At 36.4% G+C, this 20,697-nt stretch overlaps 1 protein-coding gene and 1 non-coding gene across 2 annotated transcripts in view; one reads left to right on the top strand and one right to left on the bottom strand.

The window, feature by feature from the left end:
- The window catches only part of LOC131439494 (matrix metalloproteinase-2-like), a 264,482-nt gene that overhangs the window by 149,247 nt on the left and 94,538 nt on the right, over positions 1 to 20,697 (top strand). The gene's annotated exons all lie outside the window — the stretch shown is intronic.
- Positions 16,877 to 16,949, bottom strand: Trnar-acg (transfer RNA arginine (anticodon ACG)). Its single transcript has one exon. It is a non-coding gene; the product is annotated as a tRNA-Arg (tRNA).

Below are 20,697 nucleotides of genomic sequence, written 5' to 3'. Positions count from 1 at the left end.
TTATGTCACAAAACTGAAAATTTTATCATAAAATTGTGATCATATTTCCGATGGCATGTAGCAAAAATTATGTTGATTCGTTAGATACAACAAGAGATATTCACGATCAAAAACTTATCACTCTCTCAAAGGGTAAATTTTGAAAAGGCACCCCATAGTAAAGTAAGTCGTATTCACGACAAAAATGACGTAAACTGTTAGTGGAAAGCGTGCTCAAAGTTTTCAGTGAGAGAGTCGATTTCGCGAGGTCGAATGAGGAAAAGAGCGATTTAGAAGAAAAATTTTCAAACAAGAAGTTTATGTTTCGCTTATGTCTTTTTCTCCAATACAACATCGTATTCATACCCGGCAATATAGAAAAGATATCCGCGACTGAAATTTTTTCGGTAGTAGTGTGCCATCTAGTGGCTAGTAGTCATTACGGTGTTAACGTTTTTTCGGTGACAGAGCGCCATATAGCTGCAAATTGCGGAAATCAATTCAACCATTTATGTTGTTTGAAAACAACGTTTTATTTCTCTAATTCAACTAAAAAATTAGTTGAATGGATATGAAGTGTGCCTTAGCTAAGAAATGACAGCATGTTTAATTGGTGAATTCAACTAAGAAAATAGCCATTTCAACAAATATTTTATTATTATTGAGGGAATTAGAATTAAAAAATCTAAATTAGCAAAAGTAAGATTTTTTTAGTTGTCTCAAAAAATAACTAACTAAAATCAGAAAATCAACTATTTTTTTCTCCAAAATGCTGATTTCGGTCTTTCCGTGTAGGAAGGGAGGCAATGTACCGACCGGTAATCGGACCGAACAGCCTTCATGCCGCATCGAATAACAACGGCCAACGATGTTTCAACTTTGCGGCCTCCCGAGGAATGGTAGTCAGAAGCACCTTCTTTCCCCGCAAGGATATCCACAGAAGCTATCTGAAGATCACCTGACCAACAGAGTTTTGATCGACGGAAACATTTTCTCGGACATCACCAAACTTTCGACGGTAGGTTCCAAACGTCGAAACCGAACGTTGCGTTTTAACATCGAGCGGCTCCGGGATGTTGGAGTAGCCAAAGATTACGCGCAGCAGTATGCAGTGGCACTACCAACGGAAGAGCAGATTGGCGCAACTACTATTGAAGATGGCTGGAGAGACATCCGTTCTACCATAGGTTGCAGTGCATCAGCAACGCTAGGTATGGAGGCTCCAAACATAAGGAACGACTGGTTCGACGACGAATGTGACCAGTTAGAGGCCGAGCAGAATGCAGCTTGGCTGTTCCGTGCTAATGACACAAGGAAGTTCTACGAGAAGTTGAATCGTTCGCGCAGAGAACATGTGCCACAGGCTGATATGTGCAAGGACATCAACGGGAATCTTCTCACGAACGACTGTGAGGTGGTGGCAGTATTCCGATGAGCACCTTAATGACGATGTGGCGGAATACGAAAGTGGTGGCGCGGTAACGAACTTGGGAACGCGTGCGGAGGACGATAGACTGCCGGTCCCAGACCTCCAAGAAGTCGAGGAGGAGGTAAGCCGGTTGAAAAATAATAAGGCCGCTGGTGTTGACCAACTACTTCAGTCTTTTTCAAGGCTTCCTGTATCACTAACAGTCTTTTTAAGGACTAACAATTAGTCAGCCTTCCTCAAGGCTATACAAAGAGTGATATTAGAGTGACTAAGAAATTAATCAGCCTATTTTAAGGCTTTGAATAAAAGAACTATTCTTCGAACTAATCAGTCTTTATTAAGACTACTACAAAATCAGTCTTTATCAAGACTTTTCCAAACTAGGAGTCTAATCGAAAACTAATTTAGCCTAGTTGATTTAATTTCAAATTTCATTCATTTCAAAAATGCCTGGCAGCAAGGCTAAAATTAATTCAATACGGAATAAATCACAATCACAATCAAAATCAACATTTTTCTAATAACATTCGCGATCTTATAGAATCTGAATGTAAAAATAAAAGACAACGGACGGATTTCCCTTCTGTTGATTCTATGCCGTCTAACAATATTTACGAGATTCTTTCTGAATCCGATTGTAGCTACATAGAAGAAAATTCTTCAAAAATTCCCAAAATGGACGCTTGTCGATCTGAGAAGAAACATCTATCTATGCCACCGGTGACGGTGATGATTTCCGACTTCAAAGCATTCCGTACTGAGCTTTCTACTTTTCTCCCATAAGTAAAAGTTTCATTTCAAATCGGACGAAGAGGAGAATGTCGAGTCTTGGTTGATGGATTGGAAGATTACGAACGTCTTATCCGATATTTGTCCTAGAAACTTCATAAATTCTATTAATATGATATAAAATCAGACAGACCCTTCAAGGCTGTCTTGAAAGGCTTATCAAATTATCAAAGTACTGATGAAATTAAAAATGAACTAAAAGAATTGTTTGGTTTTGCCCCTTCCCAAGTAATTCTTATGAAAAAAAGAGCGAATGGTACTTCTAAACCACGCTCTGGAATTTCCCATGAACTTTACCTAATACACTTCAGTCGAAGTGATGTAAACAATTTGAAAACTTTAGAAAAAGTACGTTTCATTTCCCACATTAAAATTAATTGGGAACTTATAAACGGCATAATCGCATTGCAAACTTAACGCAATGTCGTCGTTGCCAAGGCTTCGGCCATGGAACCAAAAATTGTCATATGGATATTCGGTGTTTGAATTGTGGTAAATCGCATTCGAAAGAAGTTTGTCCAATGAATGAAATCACTGATAAATTTTCATGTTCAAATTGCAATGGAAATTATAAATCCAATTATTTGAAATGTCCTGTCAGAGAAAAAATTTTAAATGCTCATTCGCTTAGACAACAAGTCAAATCAATGACCTTAAATTTACAGAACATACCTTAAAATCAAAAAAAACGTTACAAAAGCCACGCCTAACTCTTCTAAGGAACTTATTTCTTCGAATTTAAAACAAAAAACAGGTACGCTTGCCAATTCGTCTTCTAACGAAAAAAATTTATTGACAGGTAGATCGACCTCATCTTCTTCTAATGTTAGTTATGCTAGTATAACAGGTAGAAATCTACCACTTAATTTTTCTAATGTAAATAATCAAAACACAGGACCGCCTTGCAGCTCATCTTCTAACGAAAACAATTTATTAATAGGTAGATCGGCCATATCATCTTCTTCTAATGGCAGTCTACCTACAAATATTCCTTCAATGCCATTTACTTCTTTGAATAAAGTTGATTTAGGCGATATAACTGAAACTAAAATGATCTACCTACAAGATCAACTTTTTCAAATGATCATCCGAATGAAGTCGAATTCATGGCAATTTGCAAATAATATTATAATGAATTTAAAATTTAACAGTGATGTTAAATAATTATTTGAATATTTTAAATTGGAATGCTCGATCTTTAAAATCGAGTGAAGATAAATTTTATAATTTTCTCAAAGTTCACAAAATTCATATTGCCATTGTGACAGAAACTTTTCTTAAACCAAATGTCAAATTGAAAAGTAATCCACATTATGTGGTTCATCGATTTGACAGGTTTACTGGAATGGGTGGTGGAGTTGCCATTTTTGTCCAACGGCAAATTAAACATCGAATTTTACCTTCTTTCAATACTAAAGTTATTGAAAGCTTGGGAATCGAAGTTGAAACCATTCATGGAATTTATTTCATCGCTGGAGCATATTTGCCATTTCAATGCACCGGCGAACGATTAGATTTCTTTAAAGGCGATTTGCAAAAACTCACAAGATATCGACCGAAATTTATCGTAATAGGGGACTTAAATGCAAAGCATGTCCAGTGGAATTGTAGGCAAAATAACAGTAATGGTAAAATACATCATAATCAACTCTCAGCTGGTTACTTCACAGTTCTTCATCCCAGTAATCCGACTTGTTTCTCTTCCGTGAAAACCCCCTCTACAATTGATCTGTTTCTAACAGATCAAAGTTAGATTTGTAGTGAACCGATTACACATGCTGACTTTAACTCAGATCATCTTCCTGTAACATTCAGACTTTCAAACGAAGCTGTGACTAATCCAATTAGTTCTATATTCAACTATCATAGAGCAAATTGGTTGGATTACAGATATCACATTGAAAATCATGTGGATCATGAAACTATTTTAGAAAATTGTGCGGACATCGACACAGCAATTGATAATTTGAATCATTACATTATCGAAGCTAAAAATCTTTCAGCTCCCAAACCATGTTCTTAACCTTTCTGGTAACTTTCTAAGGTTCTTAAGGAACCTCAGAAACCAATTCCTGCTCTCAAGGAAGGAAATCAAATACTTCTTACCAATGGCGAAAAATCTCAAAAACTTGCTCAGCAGTTCGAGAGTGTCCACAATTTTAATTTGAATGAAATTAAATCAATTATTAGGAAACTTAAAAACATGACGGCTCCTGGTAATGATGGAATTTTTAATATTCTTATTAAAAATATTCCCGGCGTTACCTTGTGACTCTTGGTTAAAATTTTCAAAGAGTGTTTTTTATTAGCTTACTTCCCAAAAAGATTGTGTCAGATAGAATTGGAACAAATACAATAGCCTGTATTTCAGTTATTTATTATTGAATTCAAGATCTTTTTTTTAATACGAATGTAGGGTTTTCTTCATACTTTTAAGAAAAAATACGGATAAAATTAATCGTCACGGTTTCGAAGGAATTCTCGATTTTTTCCTTTAACACGGCTCATTAGAAGGCGCACACCTTCTTCGTCCATCGTTTTAGCTATCTTATTCTTCCAGTTCGTCATCTGATTGATGTCTTTGACAACCTTCCTCTTTGCCTTGAGTTTCCTCTTCATGATTGCCCAGTATTTCTCAATAGGACGGAACTGGGGGCAGTTGGGTGGGTGGAGGTTTTTCGGAAAAAACTGGACCCCTTTCTCTGCATACCATTCTTGAACGACTCTGCTGTAATGACAGCTTGCCAAATCTGGCCAAAACATTACGGGATGGTCGTGGGATCCAATGAAAGGCAAAATTCGTTTTTGGAGACACTCTTTTTAGTATAGTTCCGATGTCATTGTCTTATTTGTAACAAAAACTCTCGTTTTTTTGCCACAGCTGCAAATGCCCTGCCAAATCATAAGTTTTCTTGCAAATTTGTCAGAAAAAAACAAACTTAAATTTGGCTGGAACAACTTCCGAGCCGTTGCCAAGTAAAATTTTTGACCTGGGATTTGTCCGAAGTCAGCCTTGACAAAGGTTTCATCGTCCATCAGAAGACACCCGTCGAACTTGGTCAGCACCTGGTCATATAGTTTCCGAGCACGAATTTTGAGCACACTATTCTGTTTTATGGTCTGATTTGGATGTTTGCTAGCTCGATACGACTTGATTCCTACCCGAAGTCGAGTTCTCCTCACGGTACTATGGGCAGCACCGAATTTTCTGGTCAAATCACGGTCCGACAGATTAGGATTCCTCTTAATCGTCTTCAAAATCTTACCACGCAAATTCCGGTCGACAGCTCCACTCCGACGATTGGTTTCATAACGCGCCATACGGTATTTCTGGGCAATTTCAGCTGTTTAGCTAGCCTAGATGCAGACCACAATGGATTTTCCAAATAACTGTGCACAATTTTTTCCCTTCTTTCGGATTCCATGTTGATTGTTTACAAAGTATAGTCGATTTGCGGAATGTGCAAAATCATACGTGAAGCTGACAAAATTCCTGACACGTGGGCGCTAAGAACTTCCAAATCCGTCCACCAGGAGCGCCACAATATGAACAAAAGTTTGTTCCAATTCTAAATGAAGCAAGCTTTATCCTCAAACCTGATAAAACCCCAGAAGAAACATCAAGTTATCGACCAATTAGCTTACTTTCTTCTATCAGTAAACTTTTTGAAAAAATTATCTTGTTGAGAATGATGTCTCATACAAATGAGAATTCATTTTTTTTACCAGAATAGTTTGGATTTCCTCAAGAACATTCAACTACTCATCAACTTGTCAGAGTAACGAACATGATAAAAGCAAAGAAATCTTCTGGGTTATCCACTGGAGTTGCTCTTCTAGACATAGAAAAAGCATTCGACAGTGTTTGCACAAAGGTTTAATAGCAAAAATGTCTGATTTCCAGTTTCCTATTTATTTGATCAAAATGATTCAAAATTATTTAATCTATCGTACTCTTCAGGTTAGCTATCAGAATTGTTAATCTGAATTTGCTACCCGTACGAGCCGGTGTTCCGCAGGGTTCGAGCGTAGCTCCAATCTTGTATACCATTTTCACATCTGATCTTCCAAATCTACCCGTTGGTTGTCAGAAATCGCTATTCTGTGATGACACAAGTCTGTTAGCCACAGGTAGAAATCTAAGAGTGATCTGCAGTCGCCTATAAAGAAGTTTAAATATTTTCAGTGATTATCTGTCAAAATGGAAAATTAAACCAAATGCAGCAAAAACGCAATTAATTATCTTTCCTCATAAGCCAAGAGCTTCTTTTCTTAAACCAAACAATAATCACATTCTCAAATTGAATGGCTTGGAATTGACATGGTCTGATCAAGCTAAGTACTTAGGTTTAACGTATGACAAAAAACTCACTTTCATCCAAATTAAAGGTTTATATCGTCTCATAAACAAAAATTCTAAGCTCTGTCTAAAAAACAAATTGTTAATTTATAAACAAATTTTCAGACCAGCCATGCTTTATGCAGTACCAGTTTGGTCAAGTTGTTGTTCCACCAGGAAGAAAACGCTTCAAAGGATTCAGAATAAAATTCTGAAAATGATTTTGAAGCGTCCTCCCCGGGTTTAGTAAATACAAACGAGTTACACAGACTCACAAATATAGAACCATTAGATGTAATGTCACATAATATTATAAGCAAATTCCGACAAAAATCGATGCAATCTTCAATTGAATCGATTCGCTCTCTGTATTAGTTAGTAAGTTAGTATATAAGTTCCTTTTCCCCATTACACAATACAAGTAGGTTTAGAATTTTCCCTACACAAAAATCTCAGAATTGCGAAAGCAAATGATGTCCTCATTGTATCAACCAAATCATATATATATAATAGGGCTGAAAAGTCACCACTTGTGGCTGAACACCCAGTTGTCGTATGTTCGAGCCCCGACCTGGAAGGATTCTTAGTGTCAGTAGGATCCATAGTACTAGCCCTGCAATGATTCTGTACACTAAGAATCGGCTGCGAAGTCTGTTGAAACAGAAAGGCCAATTTTCACAAAAGGAATGTAATGCCAGGACTTTGGCTGAACACCCAATTAACATCTTAATAATTCAATTTTAACTCATATTTCAATAAATAGTAATTAAAAACACCAGATGCGTGCTAGCGGCGTACCGAAGGGTGGCAATTTACTTTTAGTCAGCCACATTGTGCACCGCACAACTCTTAGGGATTTACAATTGCCGCAATAGAAGAATATTTGTAGTGCAAACTATAACATGAGTATTCTTGAAAAGTGGCGAAATAACAAAGCGAAAATGCAACTTTTGCCATGTGTTTCTGTCATTCAGATTTTCCCGACCAATTACACTGTCGTACATGACCTGGATATAGTGTGGATTGTTACTTAGTTATCCGTTGGAGTAGTTATCTGTACCAGAATGGTGACGCAAACACAAAGGATCCAAAGGTCCCGAACGTACACCGTTTCCGTTTTACGCACATGGAGAGGATTGTCATCGCATTGTTGGCGCACCATTGCAGTGAATCTAAACACTGCAGTGCTGTCAAAATTCTATGAATAAAACATCACAAAAAGCGCTTTCCTATTTCATAGTGGCTTCAATCGAAGACACATCCGAAATGATCAAAGCAACTACTTTTCTTGGATAGTTGCGAAATCGTGAATCAAAATACAGCGAATACAATTCTGGCCATCTGTTTCCACCAACAGATTTTCCCGACCAATTAGAATCGAATCGAATGTCCTCGATGGAGTGTAGATTGTCTTTCAGTTGTTCGTTGGAGTTGAAACTTATCGCAATGGTGACGTTTCGGGAAGTTATATCCAAGATGTTGCATTTCAATTTCTTCAGACTGGAGAAGGACGTCGATTATTTTTACTATCTGAAACCTTTGGATATCTTTATCGGTATTTATACGTGGAAATATTTCAGAAATTTGCGATGACATTCCGTTCAACACAGGTTACAACAAAGAATCCTGGACCCGTGGTCAACGTTTCGGTTGGGCCGCTTACGTAAGCTGCCTGGTTCTGATGTTCGTAGCTCAGACCGTAAAACTTTGCGTGGCTACTTCGCTCGAATGGCGAAATTTGCACTACTCCGGAGGATCGTTCGCTATGTGGTTGGTCTATGGAAAGAATCTGGTGCAAGTTGCCCTGTACCGATGGGCCCAAAAGGAACAGGATCGAGTTCGCGCTTATGTCAACGCTAGACAGAATCTACCAAAAGACTCACGAGCCTTACAGAAACGAACCCGGTCATTTCGGTTCAACGTGAAATACGCAATGTTTCACGTTTTCATGACCGTAGTCGTTCAGTCCATTTTTTTCATCAGCGGAACGTGGCTGAATTCGCAATACTTAGTGAATCTGGATCTAGGTGAACGTTTTTGGATGGTTTCTGTTTTAACGAAAAGTATCCAATTTGTGGGTATGGCGATTATCGGAACTCTGACGATGTATTTTCCCGTTAGTATCATCACGAAACTCGTGGGTTTGGAAACCGAGTTGGACATTTTGGTTGACATATTCGAGGATCTGGAACGAAATGTCAACGATTTACTCAGTCAACAGCCCTCCGGTTCCGTTAACGATCGATTGTTCGCGAAATATTTGACAACTCAGCTTGCACTGGCCGTGCAGAAGCAGCAAGAGTTTTTCGATTGTGTCGAGCAGCTGCAGAAATTGACGGGACCGACGTTTCTACTTCAGTATTATTCCTCGTACGGCTTGATAGCATTGATAGTTCTGATTGGCTTTTACGATAAAAATTCCGAATTTTCTCTGGCATGCATGTTTGTAGCAGCAATTATTCTCGCTCAGTGGTGGCAAATTTGCAAGTGCATCGAAAATCTTGAAAGCATGGTAAATCCAAGTAAATTGGTATGTATCTTTTTATATATTTGTTTTTTTTTTTGCAGACCAACAAAATTGGAGACATCGTTTATGGTTTGCCGTGGCCAACCAAACTCCAGTTCTCACCAAATCATATCAAGGAATATCGGGGAACTGTTCAATCGTACCTTTTAATTATAGCGCGTTGTCAACGAGGACTCGGTTTCAGTTGTGGAGGATTCTTCATCATGTCAATGGAAAAATACGTCGATCTCCTGAATATGTCCTACAATTTGTTGACGTTTTTGTTAAGTTTCAAACAGTAAAAATCGCAAGTGCACCTCAAGAATTCCAACGAAATACGTATTGTTTCTAATAGGCATCATAAAGCCCAGAATTCAATGAATGTGTTGTAGTCAGCTCACACTTAAAATTAGAAGAAAAAAAAACTGCGGTTCTCGGTTATACTCACATTATAGCACAGAAAATAATATTTTGTGTTCGATGAATGTGATGAAGGCACATACAGAACTAGTTGCAATACCCGGCCTGAAAAAGAAATTGTTTGTGCAAGTAAATTATTCAACTGCACGTAACTACACGTAGCCGCTTTCTTAGTGACACTTGGTGAATAAAATAAAACATATGTAGTAGTAGATAACGGGTAACCGAAAACATTCGTCTCACTCATTTATGCATATGTTATAAATTTAACCGCTATTTTCCTGTCGTAGTTTTTGGTACCTCGTGGATAACCGGTTTGGAAAAAGTGCACTTGACTTATTTTAACATTTCTATGTTTTTTTTTCGTCGTCTCGTCAGTGCATTTCTAGTAGAATATTGCTTCTTAACATCCGAAAGTAGTGCGATAAAATCGAAGGCTCAGAGCTATCAACTTCACCACTCAACAACTTAGACACAGAATCTGCGTTTTGGCCTTTCTTATATAGAAAGAATATGCAATTACTGTGAAACCCGAACTTTGAACCGAGACCCGGAGGGCCCAGTGCTATATATTATTCATAAAAAAGTCTTGGCATGATATTGCTTTTGTCAAATTTGACCTTTCTGTTTAAACAGCCTTCGCAGCCAATTCATTATGCGTACAGAACTAGTGCATGACTAGTATTACGATCCTACTGACACTAAGAATCCTTCCAGGTCGGGGCTCGAACCATACGCCTGATATTCTGTTTGGACCGGATCTGGCATTATGGACGAAGCCAGCGATATGGATATTTTTGTACCGACCGAGGCCAATCCGTCAAACTCACCAGAACTTTGCGCAATAGAAAAACTCTGGGCGATTAGGGGTAAAACGCACCCTCTGAGGAAATGTAGCTATATCTGAATTATAGAGAATAACACGGAAGAGTTTCATGCATGACTAGCATCCGTAATCATTATTTCTCAAAATTACGTACAAATACTCGCTGAAAGCATTGAAAAAAACCTATTTTAATCCACCTAGTGGTGTAATGATGCCTTTCTCATGTATATAATATTGTGACATTCTATTCAGAATTTCTCATACAGAATAAAACAGTGCTTTGATTCAGTAAGTCATCCTTAAGAAAACGAAATGGGTTCACTATTATATGCACTTCCGACACCGGAACCCGAGAACCGGTATAATCAAAGTCGGTTCGTACGGCCACCAACTAAAATGACGTACAAACTCTTCTAGTACGCACTCTAGATTACAATTTGAATGTTTGTTGCATCCGAAAATATTTTAGGTGACGGTGTACAATATTGAACACATTTTACCCTATAATTAAGGAACCGAAAGTCGGATCCGGATGAAATTCAGGAATTTCGTATGGGACCACAAGACCTTTCATTCAAGTTTGTGGAAATCGGTCAAACCATCGCTGAGAAAAGTGAGTGAGATCCATTTTGGTATATATAACCACTATTTCCGGTACTTCCGGAACCGGATACCGGGAACCAGGATAGCCGGAATCAGTTTGTTTAGTTGCCTACTGATAATAACTATCGATTTGTGTAGTTTTGAGACCAGTTTAGAAATTTTTTTACGTTTTTTGTTTCGCCGGTTTAAGTGACGGTGTACAATATGTAACACACTTTACCCTATAACTCCGGAACCGGAAGTTGGATCCGGATAAAATTCAGGAATTCCGTATGGGACCACGAGACCTTTCATTTGAATGTAAGTTTGTCAAAATCGGTTCAGCCATCTCCGAGAAAACCTAGTGAGATTATTTGACACATACACACACACACACACACACACACACACACACAGACATTGCTCAGTTCGATGAACTGAGTCGGATGGTATATGACACTTGGCCCTCCGGGCCAATTTTCACTAGTCGGTTTTTCAAGTGATTGCATAACCTTTCTATATGAGAAAGGCAATACATTAAATATCTTATTTTCTAAAACCCTTAAAAATTTTCTATTGAAATATATGCGGGGCATTACGCCCGATCGTGGAAAACATGAAAAATATACATTTTAATTTACGCGAAGTGACGATTATCTGAACATAGAGGCAGGATGATCTTAAACAACCGGTAAACATCCATCATTGGATAAAAGCTCATGACAACCACGGGGCAATATGCACTCTCATAAAGTTTCTTCTTCTTATTTAAAGAAAGCTTTAGAGTTTTCGTTGACGAAATATTTGTCAGGTGGAAGATTGTTCACTATTATTCATTCAATTGATAACTTATGGATAATCTTTGTAAGCGAATTCTTAAGCATTTTGCCTCACACAATTCGGATCGTTTTGCCCCAAAAATATGAGACGATAAATTTGAAATGAAATTGATTGAAATATTGCTGGTTTGTGTCCAGGATATTAGTTGGTCAACACACTCTCTAAAATTAAGTTTTTCTTCAGCAAAGTAAATTCTCAATTTTAACTAATTTCATAGTTATTTTGGAAATTTTGTTATTTATTAGTTATTTTGGAAAATTAACTAGTTCAAAAACAGTAATACGAATTAGGCGCAGAGCTAATTTCGGTCATTCCGTGTCGGATAATTACGGAATGATTTAGTCTCTTTATCCTTACAAAATAAGTAGGTTACCATACTGAATATTAGATCAGTAGAATCATATCATTTAATGGTCGTCAAATGGTGAAATAACTAAGTCCTCACAAGTCTCTATCTCATGCCTCCCCGAGCGTCTATGATAACATTTGGTCAATAGAACGGCGTCGACTGGGTGCTATCGCCTTCTGCCTTAGTAGCAGAATGAGAGGGTGCGAAAGGGTTGAAGCCCATCCTAAAGTGCAGTGTATATCATAGTATATTACAACATATAATTCTGTTGTTTATTACATCATGTATTATTATTATTATTTTTATTATTATTAGAAGAACGTAACTTACACTGCGACATTAACTGTTATATTGTATCATAGCATATTATTTCATATATTATCGTCTTACACTATTTTATGTTATTATATACTATGTTGTATGGCATTATACTGCATTGCATTATTTCATATTATATTGTATTATATTATATTATATTATATTATATTATATTATATTATATTATATTATATTATATTATATTATATTATATTATATTATCGGGTTTATTATGAGTAGTATTACGTACCTCTGCGCAAACAACAAATTTGTTTTCTTTATAAGTTATCATTTTTAAAGTAACTTTTAACTAAATATCAAGGTTGTCACAAGGTGAGCTTGGTCCTCACTGGTTCCTGTTTCATGTTTCATACACGTGTGTCTGTGGTGACAATTGGTCGATGGAATGCGTTGATGGCAGAATGAGAGGATGAGAAATGACATATAAATTGAAGTAATATACCATAGCATATCGCAACATATCATTTTATTCATTCTATTATTTATTATATAATTCATTGTACTATATTATATTGTTATTATTTTATTATTATTTTCATTATTATATTTATTGTTATTAGAAGAGAAATATTCTACTTCCTGCAGTATTGCGAAGATAGAAGAGCATAACTGGCACCCTACATTAACTGTTATTTTATATATTGTTTTATAATATGTTATATTATATTGTACGACATTGTATTATATTATATTAAATTAAAATATATTTTATTATATTATGTTATATTATATTATTTTGTAATCTATTATATCATTTTATGTTATATTAATTTCATTACACTATTTTTCATTGTATTTATCAATATAAAACATTTTGCACGAGGGCGTAAAGGGGAGGGAGCATCAGGGCATCGGACGAATTGATGACTGGACGAGGGATTGTGGATAGCCAGCCCAAGTCACTTGAAGGAAACTTGTTTCTTTCTGAAGGTTTGAAATGAGTCTGACACGCCCTTCTCAAACAAACCATCAGGTGGGTTCAAGCATGTACAGTGGGATCTCGTACAACGCAGATTCGGTTCTGCCGGTATTCGTTGTTGCCGGATTCGTTATTGCCGGATAACCGCGATAAACGGGACCCACAGCATATGGGATTTCAATTGATTGGGGCTGTGAACGGTTATCTCGCTTCGGTCGACAGATAGAGTCTCACAATCTTCGACAAACTTGTTGTAGATACTTAGACCAACAATTTAGTATAGTTTGACAGACAATTAGTTGAGAACTACTCCGCTAGGAGCGCTTTTGAGCTTCAAGTAACTCGTAAATTATAGTATTTTGAAGAATGCGGGAATTCAAAGTTTAGCAAACAGCAAAAGTATTAACTCGGACTTACTCCATCAGATGTAGCTAGTGTGCTTGAATACAAATATCAATTATCAAAACTATGTTCTTATAAAAAAAACTAAAAGATATAGAGCGGTTTTGTTTCTTGGAAAGTTGTTAGGAATGTTATAGTTTACATTATGAAAACTAGGTTAGTTGAGAACTTACCCACAGAATGGCTCTAGTGTGATCATAATCTTACAATATAAAATTTATTATGTGATATCTCTAAAATCTGATGATATAGATTGGCGGTGTTTTCGGAAAGAAAGTAGAGGAGGTAAAAACAGATTAAACAGTGTGAACAGTTGTAAGAATTTTTCTCACTTGGTGCAATTAGGTGTGCAATTCTGGGTTGGAAATTCCTGTAATCTTGATTCATTTTGATTTATTAAGATCGTTTTTTCGAGGGTTTACAAACTGGTTAGAAGATTGATAAAAGCTTGTGTGTGATAATTTAAGAGCATTTAAGAGATAATATTCCTCAACATTGCTTGGGATATCAAAAAGTATTCGATAATATGAACAGTAGTTCAGTATTCGAAAAAAGGTTGCGCTATTGCGATCATGCTATTAGAATGCTATTTTCGAATGTTTACATGAACCTCATTTGAATGCCGCTCTCAGACTATTGAAAGAGATATTTTGTTACTTAGAGAGATCAACTGACGGTAATTAAACTGAGCCTCGATTGAAGAGAAACGAGTGATGAATTGAATGCTGCTCGTTCGGGCCGTCAGCAAACATTGTGTGTGTCAGAGAGTGAAGTTTACTGCAGTGGAGAGATCGTCAATATGTTCCACATTCAGTTTCAATTGAATTGAATGAAGTTTTACTGCACTGGCTGTCTGGTCGCGGACAAACTTGATAAGAAATATGATTACTTTTATGGGATTTATCAAGTTTCGGTTTCTATATAGTTTTCTGAATTTTTCGGTTTGCTAAAATAGCTGTTATTTCAGAGGATTCGCATAATGATGCGAACTCATGTGCATGATTTTGTGTCATGCGATTCTCTAACAAATCTACTAAGCATACATCCTACGCGACGCTATCGCAATTGTGTTAGTGTGTTTCTGCAGAATTACTTTCTCGCATACATACTACTATATACTAGTTGAGTCGCGTTGAAAGCTAGAATATAAAAACAACTACAGTGCAACAGAGAGAACGATCATAGATTCTTTCTTTCGTTTCATTTGGTTGTGTTAAAGACGTGAAGCGAGCTTGAAATCATACAGATAGGGCATTTTTTGCGCGTGAAAAAAAAACCTGGAACGGGAAAAATCAAATTTTCATAGGTTTTTCTTTACCAATCGTCTGCTACAAAGTTTTTAATCATTTCAGGAACTTCACAAAATTCGAGGGTGCAAAAATTTATTGAGATTCGTTGAAAAACAGCGTAATGACAGCTCGATGTTACTAACTTTTTTTCAGGTTTGGTATTTGGAGTGTAGCTAATCCACGTGCTTTAAAAAAATTGCAGCCTTCGAATCTCCCAGTACACTACCGGAGCAATAAAAAAGGCTGGATGACTCGAGAAATTTTCCAAGATTGGGTGCAAAACTGTTTCATTCCCGAGTTAGAACAATTTTGCTTAAATCGCAACATCGGATTCAAGGCTCTCTTATTGTTGGATAATGCCTCGAATTGGTTATCCCCACTTGTAATAACCTCGAATTGGTTAACCGCCCTTGTTACAAAAACTGAATTTAGAGATTTACTGCCTGATGAAGAGCGTGACTATAAAATTTTCGCTCCATTTGGGCTGTTCCCTGTTCAATAAAAAAGATTTAATTCAAATAAAAAATAAAATGAAACTATATGAGCAATATATGTCACATTTTATGTACTTAACATTATATATAATTGTATAAATAATAAAAACATTAAGCATGAAATTCGAGTTTTCACTCTATCAAGTTCCTCAGATTTCAGATGTCGATAGCTTATTCATCTTAATACTTTAGTAACTTACTAACGCCTTCAAGAAAAACAGTTTAAAATCTGTCTCTCCTCCATCAACTTATTCAAAAACTGATCGATAAGATCGCTCTCATAAACGAGTATGGTATTCAGTTACAGAAGATCACATTGTAGATACAATAAGAACTGTTTCATCAATCATGCAATAGGTATTGGAACCTTAATACACCTTCTCGAAGAAACCATTTTAATAAGTCAACATGATTTTGAGTTGCAGGAATTTCGAACGCTGAATTGCACACTAGAGTCAGCCATGCGAGAAATATCAATTACTGTTTACACAATTTGATCTGTTTTGACCTCCGGAATATTCTTTCCGAAAACACCGACACCACCGAAAATAAATATTCGCGATATTTCATGTTCAAACTGTTTTTCAATTGTGAACATATGAATTATTTCATGCTCTTTTCAAAGCGCCCCTGGCGGAGCAGTTCTTAACAAATTGTCGGTCAAACTACACTAAATTGTTGGTCTAAGTATCTACAACAAGTTTGCCGAAGATTGCATAGCTCTATCTGTCGACCGAAGCGAGATAATCGTTCACAGCCCCAACCAGTCGAAATCCCATATGCTCTGGGTCCCGTTTATCGCGGATTCGCTTTTCACGCCCCGGGTGTACCGCGTTATACTAGACCCTGTATAGCGATATGCTTCATCCATGCACTGGATATTATGGTTAGAAGAGCATCTTTTATTCCCGCGGAATACGAGTAAGTGACTCTACTTACATATCCGCCCAACCCTTTTTGTTCGCTTTTCGGTAACAGCTATAGTAAGAAGGTGAATGGATGAGTCATATCGGGGCTACTGTAAGTCTACCCGCATCCACTGGCAAGTCCTTGAACTGATGATGGCTTCACTTCACATCACAGTAGAATCATATCATTTAATCTATCAAGTTATCACTAACTAATCATGCATCATATAGTATTGTAAAATTTACAGAAAGATTTTATTTCAAATTTCATTTCCGATTGGAGTAATTTTACATCAATGATATGGTTCAAATATAATTATTTTCGAAGTCATACGCATGAGCCAAATAAAAGCAATCGTTTTGCCAACACCATCAACTTTATTGGGTTTTGAAATATGATCTTAGCTTAATATACATTCCATAGTTTCAAAAAAAGCCCATTTTCACAAAAAATAATCTCTCAACGCGATCCTGCCAGGAGTCGAACCTGGAATCTTCTGATCCGTAGTCAGACGCGTTATCCATTGCGCCACAGGACCGAGATGCGTGTTCGTTGGTTCCCAAGTTGCCACGTCATCTGAAATTTGCCACCGCAGCAGCTTCACGAGGATGATGAGAATGAAGACGAACATTAAAAATAGCTCTTCCCGCTACCTTCCGTGTCTATTTCGTAGCATCAAAACAAACGCAACGAAGCCGGCCGGTATAATCACCATCATACATACACACATATACCTAACGATACGTCGAGTGGGTTTGTGTACGTAGCAGCATGAGCGGAATGAAGAAAGTAAAAAATAAACCAAAACAAGAAGCACGTGTGAAATGTTTAGAAGCTGAGAAATCGAGTAAAATATGATTTTCGCAAAAGAATGAAAGGGAACAGCGCTTCGAACGGCTTCGAATTTGACGCTGCCAGATGGTTGATTGGAGGGCGATACATGTACGCAAAAATAGAGGCCAATGGACTCCCCGAAGTTGCGCCAAGGTTTAGAAAATATTATTATTCATGAGATTCATAATTATTAGTGTCAGAAACAAAGTGCTACAGCATTTTAATTTCATTCCGGTTATTTTTTTCGACATGAACTAATGGTCAATAGAAAGAACGGCGTAAAACGGTTTTAGAGTTCGAGGAAAATTTATTCCGCAGAAAATCGAATAACCGTCAAGCCACAGTTGAATCATCGTGGCGCTAGAGATTTTCAACGATGCGGAAAACGTCATGAGGTAATGGGAAAACACGTAAATACATACACTGCATTCGGTGTTGTTATTTTGGTTCGCGGAAGGATGAGAAACAGTGTATTTTCACCATCGTTTGCAAGACGACGCCATCAGTATGGAAAATCTGTGGGTCTTTGACTTGCTGCCAGTTGCTTCATACTCTTGATGACCAAGCTAATTTCCTACGAGCTAAAATTATGATTAAGGACTACGCATCGGTTATTTTTAGCACTTTGGAGGAATTTGAAATTTTTGTTTGTTTACACTTGTGATTTGTGGTTTGACTTCCGTGTCGGGTGTGTGATGCCAATCAGTTTTATGACACTTATCAGCGATTTATTGTTTGCATAATTACGACGGCTGATGAGCTACTGGAATTTGAATGTCGATGAACGATGGCAGAACATGTTTTGAATAACCAGAATTTGTTAACAGTGAATACATGAGAAAATTTACTGATGAAAAGTATTGTCAGTTTCACTTTTTTTCTTAGCAGTCTGAATACAACCATCAATCTCTCAGATGCAAGCAATTAAAGTTCGCTTTTAATTTACGCGTCGTTGACACAGAAATTAGAGTGTCTAAAACGAGCGATCGACCTGTTGAATACAAATCAAATGTTGTGATTTGTTGCCAACGTTACGAATGGGATGTCGTCACTCAGGTTTTAGGCACTCGAATACAAATATTGATCATTAGTGATACTAATGTCGTTTTCGCTTGATACCAAACCTAACCCAGTTTCCGCCCTAACTGCTGTCAAACCGTTTGTTTGAAGCTAGTTTCGAACCTAGTTTCAACGTTGTTGAACTAAAAATCGAGTCAGTTTCAAACCTGTTTTACCTTTTTATATAAATATAAAAAAAGGGCCGAATGTTATATACCAATCGATTCAGCTCGAGGAACTGAGCAAATGTCCGTGTGTGTCTGTATGTGTGTTGTCAACTAAGAAGTCGAGATCTCAGAGATGGCTAGACCGATTTTGATCAAACTAGTCGCAAATGAAAGGTCTCCCCGTCACACAGTGGTTCGAATCAATAAAAACGTAGACATAAATCAGTAGCTGCCAAACCGTTCTTTTAATGCATATAGTTGCTTTGAAGAAATTATTTACAAGTATATACCGCGTAATTTGATCATATCATTAATTGTTCATGGCCTACTTTGACAAAAAATTTTACCATAACTTTTTTATCTGAAGAGATAGAAATTTTTTTTCTTCTACAAAGTTTTAGAACTAGTAAAAATAATTTACTTTGTCAAATATACCAAAAGTCTAGGTCGCACCGTTTCGGATATACAAAGCGTTTTTATGGCAACCCCCTTAAAATCAGTTTTTTATTCATAAATTGTTTCGAGCTATTTTGTTATGCATACTTTGTTTGGAATAATTGTAGAATTTATAAAATCGCATATTTTTGTTGAAGATAGTGCATAGGTTTGTTCTTTCCTGGCAAAGTTATGCAACATTTTACCTTTTTTTTACCTAGGATAAAACCTTGCACCGAAGCGAAATATGCAACTTTATGCAGCTGATTTTTACAAAATTTGTAGGAAAAGATGTGCCCAATATCATAAAAAAAATCTAAGTGGAACTCGGTGGAACTTTTTTCTTAGGTCTTTTCAAAGTTAGTTTTAATTACTGAATTATGGCAACCCCCTTAAAACTAGTTTTCTAATCATAACTTTTTTCGTGTTATTTTTTTATGCATACTTCGTTTGGAATAATAGTAGAAAATATAGAATTTCATAATTTTGTAGAAGTTAATGCATAAGTTTATTCTTTTCTGGAAAATTTATGCATAATTTTACCTTTTTTACCTACACGGAACGACCGAAATCAGCATTTTCGCGAAAAATTTAGTTGATTAGCTGATTTTAGTTAGTTATTTTTTGAGAGAACTAAAAAAATCTTACTTTTGCTGATTTAGATTTTTTATTCTCATTCACTTAATAATAATAAAATATTTGTTGAAATGACTATTTTTTTTAGTTGAATTCACAAATTAATCGTACTGTCATTTCTTAGCTAAGGCACACTTCGTATCCAGTCAACTAATTTTTTAGTTGAATTAAAGAAATATAATGTTGTTTTCAACCAATATGAATGGTTGAATTGGCTTCTGCAATCTGCAGCTATATGGCGCCCTGTCATCGAAACGGTAACACCTTAATGACTACTAGCCACTAGATGGCACACTACTGCCGAAAAAAATTCAGACGCGGTTGTCTTTTCTATATTGGCAGGTCTAAATACGATGTTGTGTTGGAGAAAAAGACATAAACGAAACGTAAACATCTTTTTGAATTTTTTTTTCTTCTAAATCACTGTTTTCTTCATTCTCACTGAAAACTTTGAGCACTCGGAAAACAAAAACCGAATACAAATAGTACACCGGACGGCGCAGCTCGGAAGGTTTGAAGATACAAAAAAACTTCATCACAATTAGAGTGAAACATTCGAAATTCACTTCACTGTTCCGCGTAAAAACATTATTACGCACAATCGCTTCAAGTGCGCACAAATTCTGAATAAATACGATTTCCTCTAACAGTTTACGACATTTTTACATATCGGTTTAGAAATTTAAATAAAGATATATCGAACACATGCGAAAAACATCAAAACAATGTTCAAGCAGTTTCAATAAGATTGTCCTTTTTAGCTTTTTAATGGATTGTTTTGCTTTGACACTTCTCATGAGTTTTTGGCTAATAAACTTGTTAATAATACCCATTTCAGTTTTGGTTTTTTTGTGCTGTCCTTCAGTAATGATGGTGACAGATAAATAGAAACAAATTTTCTGATTTTAATAACAAAATTAGTTGTCAATGAGAATTTCGTGTTGGATTGAAATATTGCTGGTTTATGTCCAGGATATTCGCCAACTAAACACATTCTCTAAAAATAAGAGTTTTTTCAGCAAAGTAAATTCTCAATTTTAACTAATTTTATAGTTATTTTGAAAATTTTGTTGTTAAAATCAACTAATTCAAAAACAGTAATACGAATTAGGCGCAGAGCTAATTTCGGTCGTTCCGTGTAGGAAACCTTGTGCC

This window comes from Malaya genurostris, chromosome 3 (assembly GCF_030247185.1).
Source record: "Malaya genurostris strain Urasoe2022 chromosome 3, Malgen_1.1, whole genome shotgun sequence".
In the NCBI taxonomy this organism is placed as follows: Eukaryota; Metazoa; Arthropoda; class Insecta; order Diptera; family Culicidae; genus Malaya; species Malaya genurostris.
This window is presented reverse-complemented; position numbering and strand designations above follow the sequence as displayed.